At 46.2% G+C, this 23,452-nt stretch overlaps 1 protein-coding gene across 4 annotated transcripts in view; it reads right to left on the bottom strand.

Moving 5' to 3' along the window:
• myripb (myosin VIIA and Rab interacting protein b) overlaps positions 1-23,452 on the bottom strand; it is a 162,946-nt gene that overhangs the window by 73,223 nt on the left and 66,271 nt on the right. The gene's annotated exons all lie outside the window — the stretch shown is intronic.

Raw genomic sequence — 23,452 nt, forward strand, 5'->3', positions numbered from 1 at the left:
GCCCTATCACAAGTGTACCTCCTCTGAACAAAGAAATACGGGCTGCGTATAGGGAATAGACTGCCATTTGGGACACAGCCTGTATCTCTCCCTATACATACGCTACACACACACACTATATCCAAAGAATTATAATATTATTCTAGGTATAATGACTTATTTACATTTACATGTATATGTTGCATTGCTTACTGTACACATGTCGCTTCCTGTGCATCCACGGTAGTTGTATTAGCCAGTCATATGGGGCTTGTATGAAGGTGAGAGAGAGGGTGAGTTTACCTCACGGTGGGAGAGTAAATTATTTACACTCCTCTCCTCCAGGATTTACTGTGCTCAGAGTAACTCTTATACAGCTTCCATTGATCCTACACCCACACCCACGCACACACACACACACACACACACACACACACACACACACACACACACACACACACACACACACACACACACACACACACACACACACACACACACACACACACACACACACACACACACACACACACACACCTCCCCATCCTCTTATATCCATCCAGTTACTTGTATCTATCCACAGAGATTTATAATTGATTTCAGTGGATTATTTCTCCCCAACGAAAAGCCACATTCTGCAACATGATCTTCTAAACCTGGATAGTGTAGAGCACATACTCTTAGTACTGCTGGGATTGTGAAGGCAGCCTGCAGTGGAAGGGGGTTCCAGACGTGTGTGTGTGTGTGTGTGTGTGTGTGTGTGTGTGTGTGTGTGTGTGTGTGTGTGTGTGTGTGTGTGTGTGTGTGTGTGTGTGTGTGTGTGTGTGCGTGTGCGTGTGCGTGCGCGTGTGTGTGTGTGTGAGAGAGAGAGAGAGACTAATCTGCTATATCCCAACTTTAGTAATACTCATCCTCTGCTGGAGGAATCGCTGATTGCGTTCCATAAGCATCATTAGCCATGGTATATTAATACGACGAACCAACGTTCATATGCACAGTTCATAACCCGCACACTGTCTCACACACACACACACACACACACACACACACACACACACACACACACACACATTGTCAAAAGATACTTAGCTACCGTATCCAACAATACATAGGAGGTCATGTGCAGAAGGGCGGGGATTGGCTAATTTCAGACAACAACAAAAAGGATATGCTGTATCTATTGGCAATGAATATGAAAAGCGATCAAAACATTTGCGTAGAACATTTAATAAAACAAGTGCATATCATTCTAAACAACAGGCTTTCTCATTGAGGAGTAAGAATGCTATTCTTACGTGACTATGAATCCTAGATAATGGTTTTGATTGGCCAAAACCCATTTTAGTGAGGCTCACTATCGCTAAATGACCAGCCTAACGATGTCACGTTCTGACCTTAGTTCCTTTTTTATGTCTTTATTTTAGTTTGCTCAGGGCGTGAGTTGGGGTGGGCATTCTATGTTGTTTTTCTATGTTTTGTTCTGTATGGTATATTTCTATGTGTTTGGCCTAGTATGGTTCTCAATCAGAGGCAGGTGTCAGTCGTTGTCTCTGATTGGGAGCCATATTTAGGTAGCCTGTTTTTCATTGTGTTTGGTGGGTGATTGTTTCCTGTTTCCTGTTTTGTGTTTGCACCTTTCGGGACTGTTTCGATTTTCGTTATTATCATTCACTTTGTTATTTTGTATTTTTTAGTGTTCAGTTTTAATAAATTAAAATGGACACTTACCACGCTGCACATTGGTCCGATCCTTCATACTCCTCGTTTGAAGAGGAGGAAAATCGTTACAGAATCACCCACCAACACCGGACCAAGCAGCGTGGTAAACGGGCGCCTGTGCAATCTGGACTCATGGACATGGGAGGAGATACTAGACAGCAAGGGACCCTGGGCACAGGCTGGGGAATATCGCCGCCCCAAGGAAGAACTGGAGGCAGCAAAAGCTGAGCGGCAGCGATACGAGGAGGTAGCACGGCAGCGCAACAGGCACGAGAGGCAGCCCCAAATGTTTTGGGGGAGGGGGCACACGGGAAGTGTGGCAGAGTCAGGTTGGAGACCTGAGCCCACTCCTTGTGCTTATCGTAAGCAGCGCGTTATTGGTCAGGCACTGTGTTATGCGGTCATGCGCAAGGTGTCGCCAGTACGCGTCCATAGCCCGGAGCGCTTTAGGCCAGCCCCCCACAATTGCCATGCGAGAGTGGGTATCCAGCCAGGGTATATTGTGCCGGCTCAGCGTGTCTGGTCTCCGGTACGCCGTTTCGGACCAGAGTATCCTGCGCCGGCTCTGCGTGCTGTGTCTCCGGGGCGCTGAGAGGGTGCAGTGCGTCCTATGCCTGCGCTCCGCCCGTGCCGGGCGAATGTGGGCATTGAGCCTAAGGGAGAGGTGCGAGTAGTATGCACCAGATCTCCAGTGCTCACCCACAGCCCGGTTCAACCTGTGCCTGCACTCTAGAGGGTCCAGGCTAAAATGGACATCCAGCCTGGAGTAGTGGTGCCAAGGCTGCGCACCAGAGCTCCAGTGCTCCCCCACAGCACGGTCCATCCGGTGCCTCCTCTAAGCACCAGGCCTCCTGAAGGTCTCCCCAGCCTGGTGGGTCCTGTGGCAGCCCCACGCACCAGGCTGTCTCTCCGTCTCCTCCCTCCAGGTTCTCTCTCCAAGCCAGAGCCGCCCACCAGTCCGGCGCTGCCAGAGCCGCCCGCCAGTCCGGAGCTGCCAGAGCCGCCCGCCAGTCCAGAGGCGCCCCTCAGTCCAGTGCTGCCCTCTACTAGGGTCTCCAATCCGGGGTCGGTGGCGAGGGTCCCCACTCCTAAGGAGCCACATAAGTGGGCCGAGACTATGCTCCAGAGCCGCCACCGCGGTAAATGCCCACCCAGACCCTCCCCTATAGGTTCAGGTTTTGCGGCCGGAGTCCGCACCTTTGGGGGGGGGGGGGGGGGGCTGTCACGTTCTGACCTTAGTTCCTTTTTTATGTCTTTATTTTAGTTTGCTCAGGGCGTGAGTTGGGCATTCTATGTTGTTTTTCTATGTTTTGTTCTGTATGGTATATTTCTATGTGTTTGGCCTAGTATGGTTCTCAGAGGCAGGTGTCAGTTGTTGTCTCTGATTGGGAGCCATATTTAGGTATCCTGTTTTTCATTGTGTTTGGTGGGTGATTGTTTCCTGTTTCCTGTTTTGTGTTTGCACCTTTCGGTACTGTTTCGATTTTCGTTGGTATCATTCACTTTGTTATTTTGTATTTTTTTGTGTTCAGTTTTAATAAATTAAAATGGACACTTACCACGCTGCACTTTGGTCCGATCCTTCATACTCCTCGTCTGAAGAGGAGGAAAATCGTTACAAACGATGAGGTGCCAGCTGGATGATAGCTCTGGTCGATAGCTCTGGGGCGGCAGGTAGCCTAGTGGTTAGAGCGCTGGGCCAGTAACCAAAAGGTTGCTGGATCGAATCCCCAAACTGACAAGGCAGTTAACCCACTGTTTCCCGGTAGGCCATCATTGTAAATAAGAATTTGTTCTTAACTGACTTGCCTAGCTAAATAAAAGGTAACATTTAAAACTGAAAAAAAGACATATACCCAAGTAGACATATACCCAAGGACAGAGAGCCATGTCGACACGCCTGATGAACTCCCTTCCACGTTAACTAGCGCTAATAGAAACACACACTGCCCCCCCCCCCCCCCACTCTCATCACCATTCAATACCGGATAGGACACTGATGACCACGAGAGTAGAGGATCATATTCATACCACTGGTGCAGCTGGACAGGACACACACGGAAGCACACACAATCATGTTGTGTGTGTGAGCGAGTGAAGTTGGGGTCAGTCTGTACCTTCTTCCTCTAAATCAGGGAGTGTCTTGAATTATCTGGTAGGCTGCTGACGGCTAGCCCTGCTGAGCCTGCGTATAATTCGGGAGAGCAGCGGCCTCTGGGCCCGTATTCATACTCTGTGTAACCCATCCCAGGGCTAAGAGTGAGCGTCTGGGAACCATCAATCCAGGTGGGATAACAGCAGGGAGATATTTCATCATGGAGCACAGCCTGGGGATTTACAACCTCTAACTCTCCCAAAGGCTTTATTCTACAGAGGTATGGACTAGGCACCTTAAATAGACCAAAGACAGAGATGCACACTTAGAGATCCTATACATTCTATATGAAATTCTATGTTCACACATGGCTATCCCCCCCCCCCCCCACACACACACACACACACATTTGGCTACCCTCCTACACCTACACCTTTCCTCTGGCTGGTGTGCTCTCCACTGCAGAGAGATGAAAGGCCTGGGTCTGTGTCCAAAATGGCACTCTTTTGCCTTTACAGTGCATCGCTTTTGATCCGGGCCCGTAGTAGGGCTGTGGTCAAAAGTAGTGCACTGTGAAGGGACAAGGGTGGAATTTGGGATGCAAGCCCTGATCAAAGCCTTCCTGTGATGTGGAAGAGAACTTTTTGACCATGCTGCTCTCCCTACACTAACCCCAGGTTAACGTTATTATAAGGCCATCCTAGCCTTCATTCAGACCAGCTAAAAAGGAGAGTGTGTGTGTGTGTGTGTGTGTGTGTGTGTGTGTGTGTGTGTGTGTGTGTGTGTGTGTGTGTGTGTGTGTGTGTGTGTGTGTGAGATCCTAAGTGTGTGTGTTTGTATGTACGTGTGTGTGTGTGTGTGTGTGTTTAAGTAGTGGAAAAAGTACCCAACTTTCATACTTGAGTAAAAGTAAAGATAACTTAAAAGAAAATGGCTCAAGTAAAAGTCACCCAATAAAATACTACTTGAGTAAAAGTCTGAAAGTATTTGGTTTTAAATGTACTTAAATTAAGTATCAAAAGTAAAAGTATAAATCATTTAACATTTCTTATATTAAGCAAACCAGACAACACGATTTTCACATTTGTGTTTAGTGAGTCTGCCAGATCAAAGGCAGTAAGGATGACCAGGGATGTTCTCTTTATAAGTGCGTGAATTAGACAATTTTCTTGTCCTGCTAAGCATTCAAAATGTAACGAGTACTTTTGGGTGTCAGGGAAAATGTATGTAAAAAGTACATGATTTTTTTTCGGAATGTAGTGGAGTAAAAGTAAAAGTTGTCAAAAATAGTAAAGTAAAGTACAGATAACCCAAAAAACTACTTAAGTAGTACTTAAAGGTATTTTTACTTAAGTACTTTACACCACTGGTGTGTGTGTGCATATAACTTTGTGTGCCTGTGTGTGTGTGTGCATATAACTTTGTGTGCCTATGTGGTGTGTGCATATAGCTGTGTGCCTATGTGTGTGTGCCTATGTGTGTGTGTGTGTGCGTGTGTGCGTGTGCGTGTGCATGTGTGCGTGCGTGCGTGCGTGCGTGCGTGTGTGTGTGCATATAAGGCTTTATGAATAAATCATAGTGGGGGTAAATGAGCCTTAACAAGCCCCTGAGTGACGCTTAAATGCGGACAACTTTTTTCATTAGCTTGTCTTTACTATTTAGTCAATAATTCTTTTCCCTCTCATTCTCTATGTATGGAACTTATTACTACTGCCCTTTAGAAGACTGGTGAGAATTGGGATGCATCGCAAATGGCACACTATTTGCTATATAGCTTTTGACCAGGGCCCACAGCACTATTTAAGGAACAGGGTCCCATTTGGGACACAGCCTGGCCTTCATGCAGCAGCAGTGGTAGGGCCAGATTTACGAAGCATTTACAAGGTGCAAAGTATAACTGCACCTAAAATGCTAAGTACTTATGGCAGGGTAGAGTATATGGCAGTAGAAAGGAGCACCAAAGTGGTGGGAACCAGAGTTTTCCATGACCACGTGGTTCAGGGAAAAACTCCTGGTCCATATACTTTTGGTACGGAGACAGAGAGAGCAAAGAGAACCCACGGACATACGCCTTCCAGCTTACCAACATCTCTTTTCCATTCCTCTAAGCAGAAAAATGACTTCAAGAAGACATAGAAGCAGAAACAGCAGACAAGGGCATTTCTCTCTCAAACCTCTGACTTCAAGGAGACGTGAGGAAGAAAGGTTGTGCACGTGCGATTGACAGTAAGTAATGTGCTGCCGCCTGCATTCGTTTGATTTCTGTTTTTGGAGAACTGTGGCAGAGGAGCAGACCTGGGACTTAGCATTCGCTTGCGTGGGTGTGTGGATGACTGCTGCTGCAGCTGAGAGAGAGAGAGAGAGAGAACGAACAAACATAGCACAGACTCCAGACAATAACCACCCGGGTTGGCCTTCTCTCTGCCAACGCAACAAGCAGCTGCAAATAGGCTGTCATTAAGTTCAGTTTTAAATGTACTAACTTAAAGAGATTCTCCACTTTTGAAAATGGCGTGTTAAACACATATGTGCAGATATGTGCACCCCCACCTCATTGATCTCTCTCCATCTTTCTGCTGTGTCCACTGAGCCGTTGGGCCCGCCCTGCAACCTCATTGGATAACACTGGGCAGACCTTTTGCTAGCTATCACTCAAATGTGAGGGGCTGAAGCTCATTGGCTATAACTCAAAGTGCTAGGAGGGAAATGCCCACCTGGGGGGAAATGTAAGGAAAATGGCTCGCACAGCTTCAAGAAAACAGTCGCTTTCAAACTAGGTCGTTTGTGGTTAATTGCGGTAAAAAAAAGTAATTCTGCTCATAGATTATGCATGTATGAACTACATATTGACAGATCCAGCCCAAAGTGGGAGGTTGAAAAAAATACTTTCTTAGTCGCCAAAGTACCTGAGCATATCTTCAAATCAGTATTCTACTGTATAGAAAATACTGTACTGTCATCGTCTCCATTATCAATCAATTCTGTTTCAATCTATCACACTTCCTGCTACTTCCCACTGTTTAAAACTGGTCCAGGGCCAGTTGTTTAAATTGGCTGATAATGAGTGGGGTAGGATTAACCGATCCCAAATCAGTTGCCATGAGCAGAAAGAAATGTTGTTTTCAAAGGGCCTTTCTTCGACATCAGGTGTGCAACTTTTCTGTTTTCATGATTAGATTTGGATGTGTTGTGGCCAGAAGATACTTCCTATTTGTCCATCACTTCCATGTCAGAGCAGAGGCACATGACAGCCATAAATCCTGCAGTGGAGGTTATCGGCACTCACCTAACAGGGCTGTCTCCAGGCGGTTGATTGAGATGGTCTGGCTGAGGTGGGCGCTTGTTGGACTCCTCTCCTGGAACTATATCTCATCTTACCTAGCAGGGCTAAAATGGTTAGCATGCTACACTAATGTGTTACGCTAAAGTAAATATATCAACTATACTCATCATCAGCAGGTTTACACTGAGGTGACACACTCTCATGAGGTCATTACCAACTAGGGGGATTTACTTCAAACACTGAAGTGTCTTAGTCATTTACAGTAGTCGTCTGTCAAAGCTGCGGGACTCCTGGCTGACTCGTTTCGCACTGGAGCTAGCGAGCTAAGCTAACCCACGCCAGGTTACATAGAGTACATCTCTTTGTAGCCCTCACACAGCACAAAGCCTAGATAAGGGCTTCTTCTCTCTCTACTTATTCATTACAGTAGTCATCTGCCAAAGCTGACTCCTGGCTGACTCTTTAAACTAGCTTTTGCTTTGGAGCTAGCGAGCTAAGCTAACCCAACCCATGTTACAGTAGTGCATCTCTCTGAAGTACAGCACAAAGACTCGAGAAGGGCTTCTTCTCTCTCCACTGGAACTAACTCACCGCATGTTACAGGTCTCTTTAGCCTCCTCCCAGCACACAGCCAAGACAAGCCTCCTTCCACTTGTATTGAAATCTCAGGTTGCTTTGAAGGCCAAAATAATGACAACTGTCACCAGATTAACAGAATATGTGATTTGCTAAGCGTCACACATGCCTAGCGTCAGCCATTCCATCTCTATGGTTTGTTTGTACAGTTTATGTTGTAGCCGGTGCCAGAAGACACTGATTTCAACCATCCTCTTGGTAATTCGCCAGCCACTTTGCAACGTTTTTTTGTTGTTTGTTTTATTGCACAGGTCCTTAAAACCTCTTCTCTCTCACATTCTCCAGGTGAATCTGGCAGCTGGTGGACCCACTCTCTCCCCCTCTCTCCCTCCTCTCTTCATCCCTCTCCCTCTCTAGGTGAGCGTGGCAGCCGGTGGCAGATGGAGTTGGTGCTGGACTGACTGACCTTGAGATGAACCGTGAAGTGTTTGAAGGTCCAGAGTCTCCCCAACTCCTTCTCCTTCCCACTAAGATCTCTCTACGGGCAGACAACTAGCGCTGTACTCAGCAACCATCCAGCAGCAGGAGTCTACTACTGCATAGTACAGAGAAATTGGCTGATTTTAAAGATTGAAGAAGAAGGAAAAAACAAAAGGATATTCTTAGGAAGGAGAGAGAGAGGGCAGAGAAAATCCCCCTCTCTCCTATTTTGTGATCCACAGAGAGCTGTTAGTTCTACTACTCACCATCAGCCCCACTACTGTACAGCTACACTGCTAACTCTTAGCATGGCGCCCAGTATTTGAGCCCATCGAACTAAGTGACATAACAGTAAATAAGGGCCAGTGATCTCTATTGGGAGATAAAGCACAGTTCCCCTCCATCCTTTTACTGCGACTCAAATGACACCCGATTCCCTATACAGTGAACTACTTTTGGGCTCTAGTCAGAAGTAGTGCACTATATAGGGAATAGGGAGCCATTTGCGACGCAACATGTGTGTCTCTGTCCCGTGACTGATGAAACCCGTCCCAGAGGGAAGGGAATGAGGCACAGCGCATGTCATTACCCCGTTACGCACAGACGAACACTGGGTGAGGGATGGAGAGAAACGGAGACGAGTGGAGTGAGAGAATGGGAAAATGGAGAAGTGTGTGAGGTTGGACTGGATGCAAGCACACACACTACGAACACAAGTTGGCCCCAAAGTCCCAAAGCCCCAAAGTCTCACCCCAAAGTCTCAAATTATATATATATATATCCATTGATTCTTGAAGAATATAATTTATGTCACGATCGTGTGGTGGATTGACGGACCAAAATGCAGCTCTTGGAAAATATGCCATCTTCTTTATTAACACACAACACGAAGATGAACACGACACAAAACACTTTAACAAAAACAACAAAACGACCGTGAAGCTACAAACGTTGTGCACAAACATACAGGCTACTAACGTTCTTACATAGACAATTACCCACAACCAATGAGAGCCTATGGCTACCCTAAATAAGGCTCCCAATCAGAGACAACCGAAATCAGCTGTCTCTAATTGGGAACTCATTCAGGTAACCATAGACTCTCCTAGACAACCAAACATACATAGACAATACTAGAAACATGTACTCCACACAAACCCATATACTATACACCATAACCCCTATACCAAATAAACACCCAAAACTAACAAAACATAAACATTCCCCATGTCACACCCTGACCTAACTAAAATAATAAAGAAAACAAAGAATAATAAGGCCAGGGCGTGACATAACCCCCCCCTTGAGGCGCGAACTCCGGGCGCACCATACACAGTCTAGGGGAGGGTCTGGGTGGGCTCCCCTCCACGGTGGCGGCTCCGGCTCTGGTCGTAGTCCCCACGTCACCACAGTACCTAACCACCTCCTAGGCTTCCTCCAAACGACCCCCCTCCACATTAACCCCATTGCATTCAGGGGCAGTTCCAGACTAAGGGGCAGTACCAGGGTAAGAGGCAGTACCAGGGTCAGGGGCAGTACCAGGGTCAGGGTCAGTACTAGGGTCAGGGACAGTACTAGGGTCAGGGACAGTACCAGGGTAAGGGGCAGCACCAGGGGAAGGGGCAGCACCAGGGGAAGGGGCAGCACCAGGGGAAGGGGCAGCTCCGGACTGAGGAATGGCAGCTCCGGACTGAGGAATGGCAGCTCCGGACTGAGGGACTGCAGCTCCGGACTGAGGGACTGCAGCTCCGGACTGAGGGACAGCCCATGGCTGGCTGACAGATCTGGCTGCTCATGGCTGGCTAACTGATCTGGCTGCTCATGGCTGGCTGACGGATCTGGCTGCTCATGGCTGGCTGACGGATCTGGCTGCTCATGGCTGGCTGACGAATCTGGCTGCTCATGGCTAGCTGACGGATCTGGCTGCTCATGGCTAGCTGACGGATCTGGCTGCTCATGGCTAGCTGACGGATCTGGCTGCTCATGGCTAGCTGACGGATCTGGCTGCTCATGGCTAGCTGACGGATCTGGCTGCTCATGGCTAGCTGACGGATCTGGCTGCTCATGGCTAGCTGACGGATCTGGCTGCTCATGGCTAGCTGACGGATCTGGCTGCTCATGGCTAGCTGACGGATCTGGCTGCTCATGGCTAGCTGACGGATCTGGCTGCTCATGGCTAGCTGACGGATCTGGCTGCTCATGGCTGGCTGACGGATCTGGCTGCTCATGGCTGGCTGACTGATCTGGCTGCTCCTGTCTGGTTGGCGGCTCTGGCAGATCCTGTCTGGTTGGCGGCTCTGGCAGATCCTGTCTGGTTGGCGGCTCTGGCAGATCCTGTCTGACGGACGGCTCTAGCGGCTCCTGTCCGGCTGGCGGCTCTAGCGGCTCCTGTCTGGCGGACGGCTCAGTGGGCTCATGGCAGACGGGCGGCTTTGCAGGCTCATGGCAGACGGGCGGCTTTGCAGGCTCATTGCAGACGGATGGCTCAGATGGCGCTGGGGAGACGGATGGCTCAGATGGCGCTGGGGAGACGGATGGCTCAGATGGCGCTTGGCAGACGGGCAGTTCAGTCATTGCAGTGCAGACGGCAGACTCCTGCCGGCTGAGGCGCACTGTAGGCCTGGTGCGTGGTGCCGGGACTGGTGGCACCGGGCTGGAGACACGCATCTCAGGGCTAGTGCGGGGAGCAGCAACAGGACGCACAGGACTCTGGGGACACACAGGAGGCTTGGTGCGTGGTTTAGACACTGGTGGTAAAGGGCTGGAGACACGCACCATATAGCTAGTGCGTGGAGGAGGCACTGGTGGTACTGGATTGGGGCGGGGAGGTGGCGCCGGAAATACCGGACCGTGCAGGCGTACTGGCTCCCTTGAACGCCGAGCCTGCCCAACCTTACCTGGTTCTATGCTCCCCGTCGCCTGACCAGTGCGGGGAGGTGGAATAACCCGCACCGGCCTATGTAGGCGAACCGGGGACACCATGCGTAAGGCTGGTGCCATGTACGCCGGCCCGAGGAGACGCACTGGTGACCAGATGCGTTGGGCCGGCTTCATGACATATGGCTCAACGCTCAGTCTAGCCCGGCCGATACGTGGAGCTGCAATGTACCGAACCGGGCTATGCACGCGTACAGGAGACACCGTGCGCTCTACTGCGTAACACGGTGTCTGCCCGTACTCCCGCTCTCCACGGTAAGTACAGGGAGTAGGCGCAGGTTTCCTACCTGACTTCGCCACACTCCCTTTAAGGCCCCCCCCAAGAAATTTTTGGGTTGTACTCACGGGTCTCCAGCCTTGTCTCCGTGCTGCCTCCTCATATCGCCTCCTCTCGGCTTTCGCTGCCTCCAGCTCTTCACGAGGGAGGCGATATTCTCCAGGTTGATCCCACGGCCCCTTACCATCCAGTATCTCCTCCCATGTCCAGAAATCCTTTGGTGGTAGGTCCTGTTGCCGCCTTCCATGCCGCTTGGTCCTATGGTGGGTAATTCTGTCACGATCGTGTGGTGGATTGACGGACCAAAATGCAGCTCTTGGAAAATATGCCATCTTCTTTATTAACACACAACACGAAGATGAACACGACACAAAACACTTTAACAAAAACAACAAAACGACCGTGAAGCTACAAACGTTGTGCACAAACATACAGGCTACTAACGTTCTTACATAGACAATTACCCACAACCAATGAGAGCCTATGGCTACCCTAAATAAGGCTCCCAATCAGAGACAACCGAAATCAGCTGTCTCTAATTGGGAACTCATTCAGGTAACCATAGACTCTCCTAGACAACCAAACATACATAGACAATACTAGAAACATGTACTCCACACAAACCCATATACTATACACCATAACCCCTATACCAAATAAACACCCAAAACTAACAAAACATAAACATTCCCCATGTCACACCCTGACCTAACTAAAATAATAAAGAAAACAAAGAATAATAAGGCCAGGGCGTGACAATTTATAAATGCGCTTAGTTCAACTGTCACACTCCATGAGAACCCAAAATATAAGCTTATTTTTCTCCAACGTTTGTAAACATTGTAAATGTAAACAAACACTGTATAGCCTCATAACATAGTTAAAACAATACTTTTGATATCATGGATGGTCAGTCCTTGCATCCATAGCTCTGTCTATTAATCTGAGAGTGGTTACATTTCTCCAGGCCCATCCCTCAGCTTTCTACCAAAACAGAGGCGGGGCGAGCGTTTTGTTATCTGTGGATTTGCCCTTTAAACAGCTGCATATTATCAAGATATCAAAGTGTCACCAACAAAAAGGTAAACAGTAGGCCTATAGCAAATTCAGCATATGGCATTCATTTTTCACATGTAAATAGCACTTTTCAGTAGTGCTCAAAGCATGCCATTCCATGAGAGCAGCATTTATTTGTCAACTCTAATCAATGAGCACAATCAGTTCTCCATGACAACAAAATCATAAACAACAGAGTAGGGCTGGCTAATAAATCCTTAGTTTTGGGGTCATGCTCAGGTAAAACAATGTGGTTAATCTATACTTCCATATTTCCAAGTCCTATTCTTGAAGATCAAAGGGTATAGCATTTATTGGAATGACTGGAATTCTGATAGACTTTGGTTTTTAATGTAAAGATAGAATTTAATCTTATTATTATATGTAGTAGAAAGCAATGGGTTAGAAGAAGCCTACATAACCAACCCATAAAGTAAAACATAACATCCATATATGGCCAGCTATGTAAACTTTAACATTGATTTATCCTGCAATAGATGTGGTTCAATTGGGAACATACATTGTTGTCTTCTTCTAATGCCTCTTAAGGGGGAAGTCATCTAAAAGTAACTGAATGTAATCCAAAAGTTACATTACCGACTACAATTTGACAGGTAACTAGTAACTGTAACAGATTACATTTAGAAAGTAACCTACCCAACCCTGGTTGCGTCACACATACCTCATACACAATATAACTAATCCCCAATACAGTGCACTACTTTTGACCAGGGCCCGGTGTTATTATGATCGAGTGGCCCATTAAAACACACGTCCTGACAGCCCCCCTCCCCACACACACAAATCCATCCCCAAAGAGAGGTTCAAATATTGTTACTTGAATCATATCTTTAACTATTTACATAGTCCCACCTTTTCACATAGAGTCAGATCATTGTCAGACCAGATGACGGTAGAGAGAAGACAGAGAGAGAACAGGTTGTGTCTACTGTTTACTGTATTGATTTGCCACCTGGACTGTATTATCATAAATCCAATATGCATGTCTGTCAGCTGTGAGAAAGTGCATTAGCCTAGTCATTCTGGGTTCCTCCCAAATGGCACCCTATTCCCCATTTAGTGCATCCACTTTTGAACAGATCTGGTCAAAAGTAGTGCGCTGTATAGGGAATAGGGTGCCGTTTGGGACGCAAGCTCCGCGTGCATATTTATCCCACCCACTCAGCCCACCAGCCAGACAGCCATCCAGCTCACCAGCCAGCATGGTTCATACCAGTGGGTGTTTAGCATTCCGCTAATGCTCAAATCAAACCATATCGCTTGGCTGTTACGAATGGCCCGCGCGTCTTGGCCTCTGAAATCGATAACTCATCATCTTCAAAATTCAATAGCATATATATCACGCCTCAGTCCTAGTTCCAAATTGCTTCCTGCGGGCGATAGAAGTTCTTCTCCCCTCTTCCTCCAGGTGCTCAGAAATCAAAGGGCTGTCCATCAGTCACTTCGGCACAAATGACTGTCTTAAAAGGACTGCGCTGCTCACTAAGGCCTACTCTGAGAGCTGGCAGAGCACTACACGAGGCCTAATTGATCATTTTAGGGGGGTTTAGAGGGGTGAAGGGGGGAGAGTCTACTGCCCAGAGCCCTCTGTGGCATGTTAGCAACTGTCAGATCTGTCAGCCATAAGGGTCACCCGCAGAGCCCAAAGTAGGGCTTTATGAGGGGTGCACACTGACGCACTGGCACACACTATCTATCACTGTTCTAGAGAACATGACTGTCAAGCAACTACAGTATGTTCGCCAGGCCATACTCCATTATTTCAGCAAGTCTATAACAATTATATCAGAGCAAGACAGTTGTCTTCCTCTCGGTCTCTCTCTCTTGACGTCATGTTCCCACACACAGCTCTAGGTGGTTATAGATGACAGTTAGTCAGTGGGCCTTTACACTGTGTTTCTATATGGAGCACGGCAACCCAGAGTAGTGTAGTTCCACACAACTCTAGGTGGTTAGTACAGTAGATAACAATACAGTCAGTGTGCCTCTATGTCAGGGTCCTTCAACTGGCGGCCCGTGGACCAAATTTGGCCCGTGGGTGATTTTATGTTTTCTGAGCAAACAAATCATGTGTTTTTTTATAAATAAATATTTAAAAATTTGGACATAAATGATGTAAAAACACCAGCAAACTAGCTCCAAGTGATTTGAATTTTGGAAATCTGTTCTAAAGTATTCCCACACATAATAGAGAGATACAGTATTTGATCGTATACAAATATAAGCAAGGTATGCAATGATTATGTTTTAGTCAAATATTATATATTTTCGCAGTCAATTTGCAGCCTACAAATTATTTGTAATTATGTTCTGGGCCCCGATCATCCGCCTCAAAACAATATTGGCCGGCGGCTAAATCTAGTTGATTATCTCTGCTCTATGTCATCTCCACTGTGTGTGAAGTGGAGTGACCCAGAGTAGTCTAGTTTCACTGTGTAGCAAGTAGATAGTAGATGAGTCAGACAGTCAGTGTGTCTGTCTGTGTGTCTATGTGGAGCGCAGCGTCCCAGAGTAGCCTGCGTTGGCTCTGTAATGTGTACTGTAATTGGGATCAGGACACCCTGGCCAGGAAGTGAACCCAGTTCCCATTAAGTCACAGTGCCACCGCCACAGCCAATCTCTGGCTCACTAATTGAATTGGCATCTCCCAAAAATAAATCCCATTCTCGTCCCTCGTCCGCATAGTACAGTCCCTAATTATTTTCTCCCTCTCTTTCCATCATATATTTTCCTGCGTACAGCACTTCTTCACAGGGGAATAATGGTGAGGAATGTAGCTCGTCACTCTGTGTCTTTGTTGCCTCCGAAATAGCCATTGTGTCCCTAGCGGCTCCCCGAGATCCCTGCATGTAGGCCTACTACTGTAACTCACTGGATGTGTACCAAATAGCACTCTATTCCCTACATTGGTCAAAAGTAGTGCACTGAGCCCTATGAACCCTGGTCAAAAGTAGTGCACTATATAGGGAACATAATGCCATTTGGGACATGGAAACTGTTCTTCTTAAAGATGCGACAACCACCAATTATTTATAGTCACGTCACTGCGGAAACAGAAGGTACAGCCTATATACCCACAATTACAGTAAATATCCAAAATGCTTGCTTTGAAATAAGGGACTAAAGCCCCGTCATTGATCTCTCTGAGGGCCTTGGTTGAAGTGTCGTGGGGAGCGGGATATTCTGAGTCACAAGGTTATGCTGTAACTGTTCTAGTATGCGCTCTAGATGAATCATCCGGTGGGGTCAGACTAGCTGAGCCAGCATATTTACCGTGCGTCCCCCAGCCGCGCCATCAGGAGCGATTGTCATTATTCCTCTGTGTCCGCCCCGACAACAGATTGAGTCACTCCATAAACTGCAATGCATTTCTCCAGGCATGGGTCCCGGGCCATACAGGAGCACATAGGGTAATAGCTGTGAATGTCTCCATTTCTCCAGCCCTCCCCTCTCACCCCCCCCCCCCCCCCTCTCACTTGACTTCTCTCACTTGGTGACACTTGGGCTGAATAGTTGGCATATTTGGTTTGCTTTTCTCTCCATGTGTAAAGAGATTATAGTCAGGAAAGTGGGAAAAAAATCACAGGCTTCCACTCGAGAGTGAATGGCGCTGTGGATAGCAGCCGTTTTACAGGCTCCTGACCAATTCCAAAAGGGCACCATCCGCACTGAGCTAACGGCTAGAGCTGCCGCTTTCAAAGAGCGGGACACTAATCCGGACGCTTAGAAGAAATCCCGCTATGCCCTCCGACGAACCATCAAACAGGCAAAGCGTCAATACAGGATTAAGATCGAATCCTACTACACCGGCTCTGACGCTCGGCAGGGCTTGTAAACTATGAGGTATTACAAAGGGAAACCCAGTTGCGAGCTGCCCAGTAACGCAAGCCTACCAGACGAGCTAAATGCCTTCTATGCTCGCTTCGAGGCAAGCAACACTGAACCATGCATGAGAGCACCAGCTGTTCCGGACGACTGTGTGATCACGCGCTCCATAGCCATTGTGAGTAAAAACTTTAGACAGGTTAACATTCACAAGGCCCATGGGCCAGATGGATAACCAGGACGCTAGTCAGAGTATGCGCTGACCAGTTGCCAAATGTCTTTACTGACATTTTCAAACTCTCCCTGATGGCCTGACCCAGTCTGTAATACCTACATGTTTCAAGCAGACCATCATAGTCCCTGAGCCCAAGAATGCCAAGGTAACCTGTCTAAATGACAACAACCTCTCCCTCAACTTCAGCAAGACAAAGGAACTGACCTGTCCCAGACCTGCTGTTTTCAACTCTTAATGATCGGCTATGAAAAGCCAACTGAGATTTATTCCTGATTATTATTAGACCATGCTTGTCATTTATGAACATTTTAAAAATCTTGGCTCTCTCTAATTTTCTCCTTCTCTCTTTCTCTCGGAGGACCTGAGCCCTAGGACCATACGTCGGGACTACCGGCCGTGGTGACTCCTTGCTGCCCCCAGTCCGCCTGGCCTTGCTGCTATTCCAGTTTCAACTCTTCTGCCTGCGGTTATGGAACCCCTACCTGTCCCAGACCTGCTGTTTTCAACTCTTAATGATCGGCTATGAAAAGCCAACTGAGATTTATTCCTGATTATTATTTGACCATGCTTGTCATTTATGAACATTTTGAAAATCTTGGCTCTCTCTAATTTTCTCCTTCTCTCTTTCTTTCTCTCGGAGGACCTGGGCCCTAGGACCATGCATCGGGACTGCCGCCCGTGGTGACTCCTTGCTGTCCCCAGTCCGCCTGGCCTTGCTGCTATTCCAGTTTCAGCTGTTCTGCCTGCGGTTATGGAACCGCCACCTGTCCCAGACCTGTTGTTTTTCAACTCTTAATGATCAGCTATGAAAAGCCAACTGAAAATTATTCATGATTATTATTTGACCATGCTTGTCACTTATGAACATTTTTGAACATCTTGGCATAGTTCTGTTATAATCTCCACCCGGCACAGCCAGAAGAGGACTGGCCACCCCTCATAGCCTGGTTCCTCTCTAGGTTTCTTCCTAGGTTTTGGCCTTTCTAGGGAGTTTTTCCTAGCCACCGTGCTTCTACACCTGCATTCTAGCTGTTTGGGGTTTTAGGCTGGGTTTCTGTACAGCACTTCGAGATATTATCTGATGTACGAAGGGCTATATAAAATAAAATTGATTGATTGATTGATTGATCGTGGACTACAGGAAACAGAGGGCAGAGCACGCCCCCATTCACATCGACTGGGCTGTAGTGGAGCTGGTCGAGAGCTTCAAGATCCTCTGTGTTCATCACTAAGGATCTATCATGGTCCACACACACCAGCACAGTCATGAAGATGGCACCACAACGCCTCTTCCCCCACAGGAGTCTGAAAAGATTTAGCATGGGCCCTCAGATCCTCAGTTTCTACAGTTGCACCAACGACAGTATCTTGACTGGCTGCATCACCGCTTGGTACGGCAACTGCTTGGCATCCGACTGCGAGGCGCTACAGAGGGCAGTGCGTATGGCCCAGTACATCATTGGGGGTCGAGCTCCCTGCCATCCAGGAACTCTATACCAGGCGGTGTCAGAGGAAGGCCCTAAACATTTTCAAAGACTCCAGCCTCCCAAGGCATAGATTGTTCTCTCTGCTACAGTACCACACATCAAGCAGTTCCGATGCACCAAGTCTGGAACCAACAGAACCCTGTACAGCTTCTACCCCCAAGCCATAAGACTGCTAAATAGTTAGTTAAATAGATAACCAAATAGTTACCGGACTATCTGTATTGAACCTTTTTGCACTAACTTTTTTGGACTCATCACATACGCTGCTGCTACTGTTTATAATCTGTCAATTTATTCCTAGTTACATGTACATATCCACCTCGATCACCTTGTACCCCTGCCCCGTGTGTATTGCCGAGTCTGAGGATTGGAGGGAGGGAGAGAGAGAGGAACGGAAGGAAGAAAGGAGGTTGAAAGAGTGTGACTTGCTGGACGCAAGGCGTTGATTTTGTACCTGTGTAAGATCATTTGACCTCTATAGGTACAGTGGTGCAGTGGTACAGGGTTAAGGACTGTGATGGACTGTGATGTATGGTCAGCATCTCCAGTCTACTGCTATTAAGACATTACACATCACTGTTATACATGAACATTTGTGTGGGCATCATGGTAGTCAATTTGTTTGAGGCAAAAGGCTAGAGAGTACAGGTTTTGTTTCAATTTGAGTGGAATACGAATGTGTTTCTTGGTGGCTGTGATTATAATGTGGATTGTGAAATTGTGTTTACCTATACAATACATCAGCGAGCTAAAATGGATCGTTTCCGAGTTTGCATGTGGAGAGCAAAGTAATAGGAAATGAACATGACCTCACCCCCATGCTGTGTCTAGCTACTCCAGCTGATGTAAAAACTGTCAAAAGACTTCGTTCTCCAATGGTTTCCTGGCTGCCAAGTCAATCTGATTGGAAAGTGTTATCGGCGGGGCACACACACACACACACACACACATTTGGTTTCCTTACTAATGGGAGAGGGTTCATTATTGCCCTGTTAGATAATAGCCATCAGCCAAAGTTAGCTTAGTGAGAGATCTCCCTGTAGCACTGCAGTCTGGGAGGCTGGAGCTCTACTATAGGATGCATCCTAAATTGAACCCTATTCCTTATAGTGGGGCTCTGGTCAAGTGCAGTTGTAGTACACTATAAATGCAATAGGGTGACATTTGGGACGCAACTAATGTCTAAACGTAAGACAGAGACATATATGAAACATGAACAGGTTGAATGGGCGATGCCGGAAGAGGATGTGATGATATGTTGGTGTTCACCAGGGCTGTTCAATGTCGTTCCTGGGGGACCGAAACCCTTCTGGTTTTCATCCTCTCCTTCTAACAAAGGGACTAATTCAGACCTGGCACACCAGGTGAGTGCAATTAACCACCAGGTGTTTGGGCCCTCCAGGTCCGGTGTACACAGACCTGTCCCCAGTGAGCTGCACTAGCCAAGACGCAACGACATCCTGCGCTAATCCAATAGAGGCCCGCCCAAACATAATTACCTCACCAGTCACCACGCGCTTCCTTCGCCTTATGACGTCCAGAGCGGACTGTTCCCTCCTCTGTCCTCTGTGAATACACACTCCTGGACGTCTGTGACACGTGATGTCTGATGTGTCCTTAAGTCCCAGAAGGCTTTCCTGCATTTTGCAATATAAAGCTATTTTCTCTAAAATGGTATATACAGTGGGGTCCGAAATAAATGACACCGTTGACAAAGACGAGCAAGAAATGACTGTATAAAATAAATAACTCAAATACTGAGCTTTATTGTATGCAAAAAAAGGTAAACAATATTATTTAATACCAATACAATTGTTCAGAAAAAATAGATTTTGTTTAACCATGCTTTTTTTTCTCTAAAAATGTAGGGGTCAAAATGATTGACACCCCTAATATTGATACCTTTCAATACCTCACCTAGCGAGGATTGCAAGCCTTTTTCTAACATGTTTTATAAGTTAGAGTACACATTGACAAGGATCTTAGCCCATTACTCCATACAGAATCCTTCCAGATCCTTGATATCCTTCGTCTGTGCTTAACAAAAAGAGGGGGGAAAAATATTTCAATGGGTTTCAAGTAGGGAGACTGACATGAACATTGCAAAATGTTGATTTTGTGTCCAATTACTTTTGCTTTGGGTTATTGTCTTGCTGGAAGAACTAATTGTGGCCAAGGTTTCTGCCTTCTTGCAGAGGCAACCAGGTTGTTGGCTAAAATGTCCAGGTAATGGATACCATTGACCTTAACAAGGGCCCCATGACCAGAGGAGAAAAACAAATATCATCAATGATCCACCACCATATTTTACAGTAGGAATAGGGTCTTTTCGACTCATGCGTTCTCATTTCGATGCCAAAAGCACCACTGGTGTGTGTGGCCAAAAAGCGGCGCTGTAGATAAGGGAGTTGAGGTTAGAGCTGGGGCTGGTGGCTGCTGTTTCACACCACCAATTACTACATTTCAACATTTTAACTCGCCGCTTCTTTCTGATAGCTCCTCCGGGAGGAATATCATTTTGGCCCAAAAAAAATACAAAAAAAACAGTAGGAGTTGAGAGACGATATAATGATTGTCAAAAGTAAAGAAACGAAAATGATGATCGTCTTCCCATGGTTTTAAAACAATGACTAAAACAAAACACTGAGTTGGACCATTTATTCTCAGGTGATATTAGTTCACTACAACGAACCTTCATTTTATAAACACTTCCTGAACTTTCTTTCTGTATTAAGACCTTCAAAACAGCCACCCAGATACAGGTCAAGGAGACCAGTGGAGCCGACTCTATCCAATCAGGCACTACAATAAGTCAAAGTAACAAGGTATCACACACCGGACCACTGGTCTGTCATTGACTTATGCACTCCTGCCATTCATCCATCTTCTGCCATTGTTAACCAGTTATTGTGGTCGAATCTACTATAAGTCATACTGTATGTGAAATGGCATTTACTGCAGAGTCGATACATAGTGTGTGTGCCCTTATCAGCTTGCTTGTGAGAGCATGACAACGGCAGTTTAACCTACCACAGTGATTGATGAAGTGTCATCTCGCCTGGTTCGGCCTGTGATTTCACTCTCTCCTCTACCAAAAACGCACACAAACATGCACGCAAACACACAAAACGCAGCACACACACACACACACACACACACACACACACACACACACACACACACACACACACACACACACACACATTTCCATTCACAGAATAATGATGAGTCCCACAGTGACACACAAACACACATACAAATCACAGATCAATAATAAAGGTACTGAGATGTGCTGTGTCTCAATAAAGTCAGTCGTAGTCGCTCACACACCCCCTGGATCAAAAGCATATAGGCAATCAGCGCAGCACGCGATCTGGCATACTGCTAGGAGAAGCATACTACACTATTAGTAGGCCTCAGCAAGCTCGACAAACCTCTTCACAGACACGGCAATAACAACAACATCAGTTTCAATATCAACTCCCCTGACGAAGATATGTGTTTCTGATATATTAAAGCTGCAATATGTAACTTTTTGGGAGACCCGACAAAATGCACATAGAAATGGGAGTTATAGATCTGTCATTCTCATTGAAAGCAAGTATAAGAAGCGGTAGATCTGTTCTATACGTGATATTTCTATGCTTCCCGTTTTTTGGGGGGGTTTTGTGTCTTGTACTTTTGGTTTTGTACACAAGCGTCAAACAGCTTCAAACACAATAGTTTTAGTTATGGAAAATATATTCCACTGCGGTTTAGATGGTACAATGATTCTATACACTTAACCTGCTTGTTTTCTCACATAAACTGAAATTAGGCCAACTATTAGAATTTTAGCAACCAGGAAAAGGCTGAACGATTTCTGCATAGTGCATCTTTAAAGGGGTAGCAAAGCGGTCACCCAATCCCAGATTGCCCCTTTAGCATTCAGTGATGTAAGTGAAGGCCATGTTCAAGAACTGCAAAGAGGGTTTGTAGGGGCGTGAACTCTTAACAGTCGTGCACATCTTAAAATGTCATATTAGTTCTTCAAAACACAACAAAGGACACATTAAAAAAAAACAGTACAGTGAATGAATGAAGCGTATCAACGATGCATAGTGAGGACCAAAAAAACGTTCATTTAAAAATAACAAGACCATACAAAAGACAGGCAACTTCAAACGTTTCTCTTTAGCTACCCAGAGATTAATTTGGCAACATTCAAACATACACTTCCATAGAAAAGCTCTGTTATTATGACGACAGGGAGTCTTTTAAGCTTCATTATAACCCCACTCTCTGTGGAAACCCCACTCTCTGTGTGTGGGTGTGTCTTTGTGTGTGTGTGTGTGTTTTCACAGAACAGTCGGAAACAAAGAGCAGCAGGGTTATTTATCCAGTCTCTCTTTAGAACTTAGCTTAGTTAAGAAGCAATTCTGTGGTGTGTCACATTTTAATTATTCGCCCAGGGAAACGAAGATGGCAGCAGCAGTAGTAGTTGGATACTCCCCTGATAGTGTAGTCTAATCTTTAGTGTGATGCCAATTCTGTCTCAAAACAAATGTATCTTACAGTAGAACGTGATCGGCTGTGCTTTTTAACTGCTTCGGAGTGCGTGTCCGTCTCTATGTAAAAAGCAGGTTGATAGCACATGTCCACCTCTGTATCAGTCATTGAGCTGACAATGTCAATGTCGCTCTCACAGTCTCATGTCAGAATTCGACGTTCATCTACGTTTTTCTCAAACGTCAAATTTCGAAGTTCTTCCAAACGTCAAATTTCGAAGTGTTTAAGTTTACGTTCAGGCATGAACTCCGAATATATAAGGTTAGGGTTAAGTTTAGGTAATAAATCTGAATTCTTAAGGTTAGGTATTAACTCTGAATGGTTAAGGTAAGGGTTAAGGATTTAGGATAGGCTTAAAACAAAAATATCAAAAACAACTTTCTATCGCTGGATTCGAACATACAACCTTTAGAACCAAAAGGCAGATGGAAAATGGCGAAACTCTTCTCTTTAAAAACCCAGATTAACACAAAACACATCGTAGTAGATACATTCTATTTAAACGTCCACAGGTACATGTATTACACTCCACCATACCGTGGCATCATGTTGCATTATGCTACAGAGTTGGACTATTTATTCTCGGATGATATAGTTCACTACACCAAACATTCATTTTATAAACACTTCCTGTTACTTTCTTTCTGGATTGTGACCTTCCAATCAGTCACTCAGATCCAGGTCAATGAAGACCAGTGGAGTCAACTCTATCCAATCAGGCAAGTTAAACACAAACTGGACCACTGCTCTGTCATTGACTTATGCACTCCTGCCATTCATCCATCTTCTGCCATTGTTAACCAGTCATTGTAGTATAATCTACTATATGTCATATTGTATGTGAAATGGCATTTAGTGCAGAGTGGATACATAGTGTGTGTGTAAGTGCACCTATCAGCTTGCGCGTGAGCGCATGACAACGGCAGTTTAACCT

This window comes from Salvelinus fontinalis, chromosome 7 (assembly GCF_029448725.1).
Source record: "Salvelinus fontinalis isolate EN_2023a chromosome 7, ASM2944872v1, whole genome shotgun sequence".
Lineage (NCBI taxonomy): Eukaryota > Metazoa > Chordata > Actinopteri > Salmoniformes > Salmonidae > Salvelinus > Salvelinus fontinalis.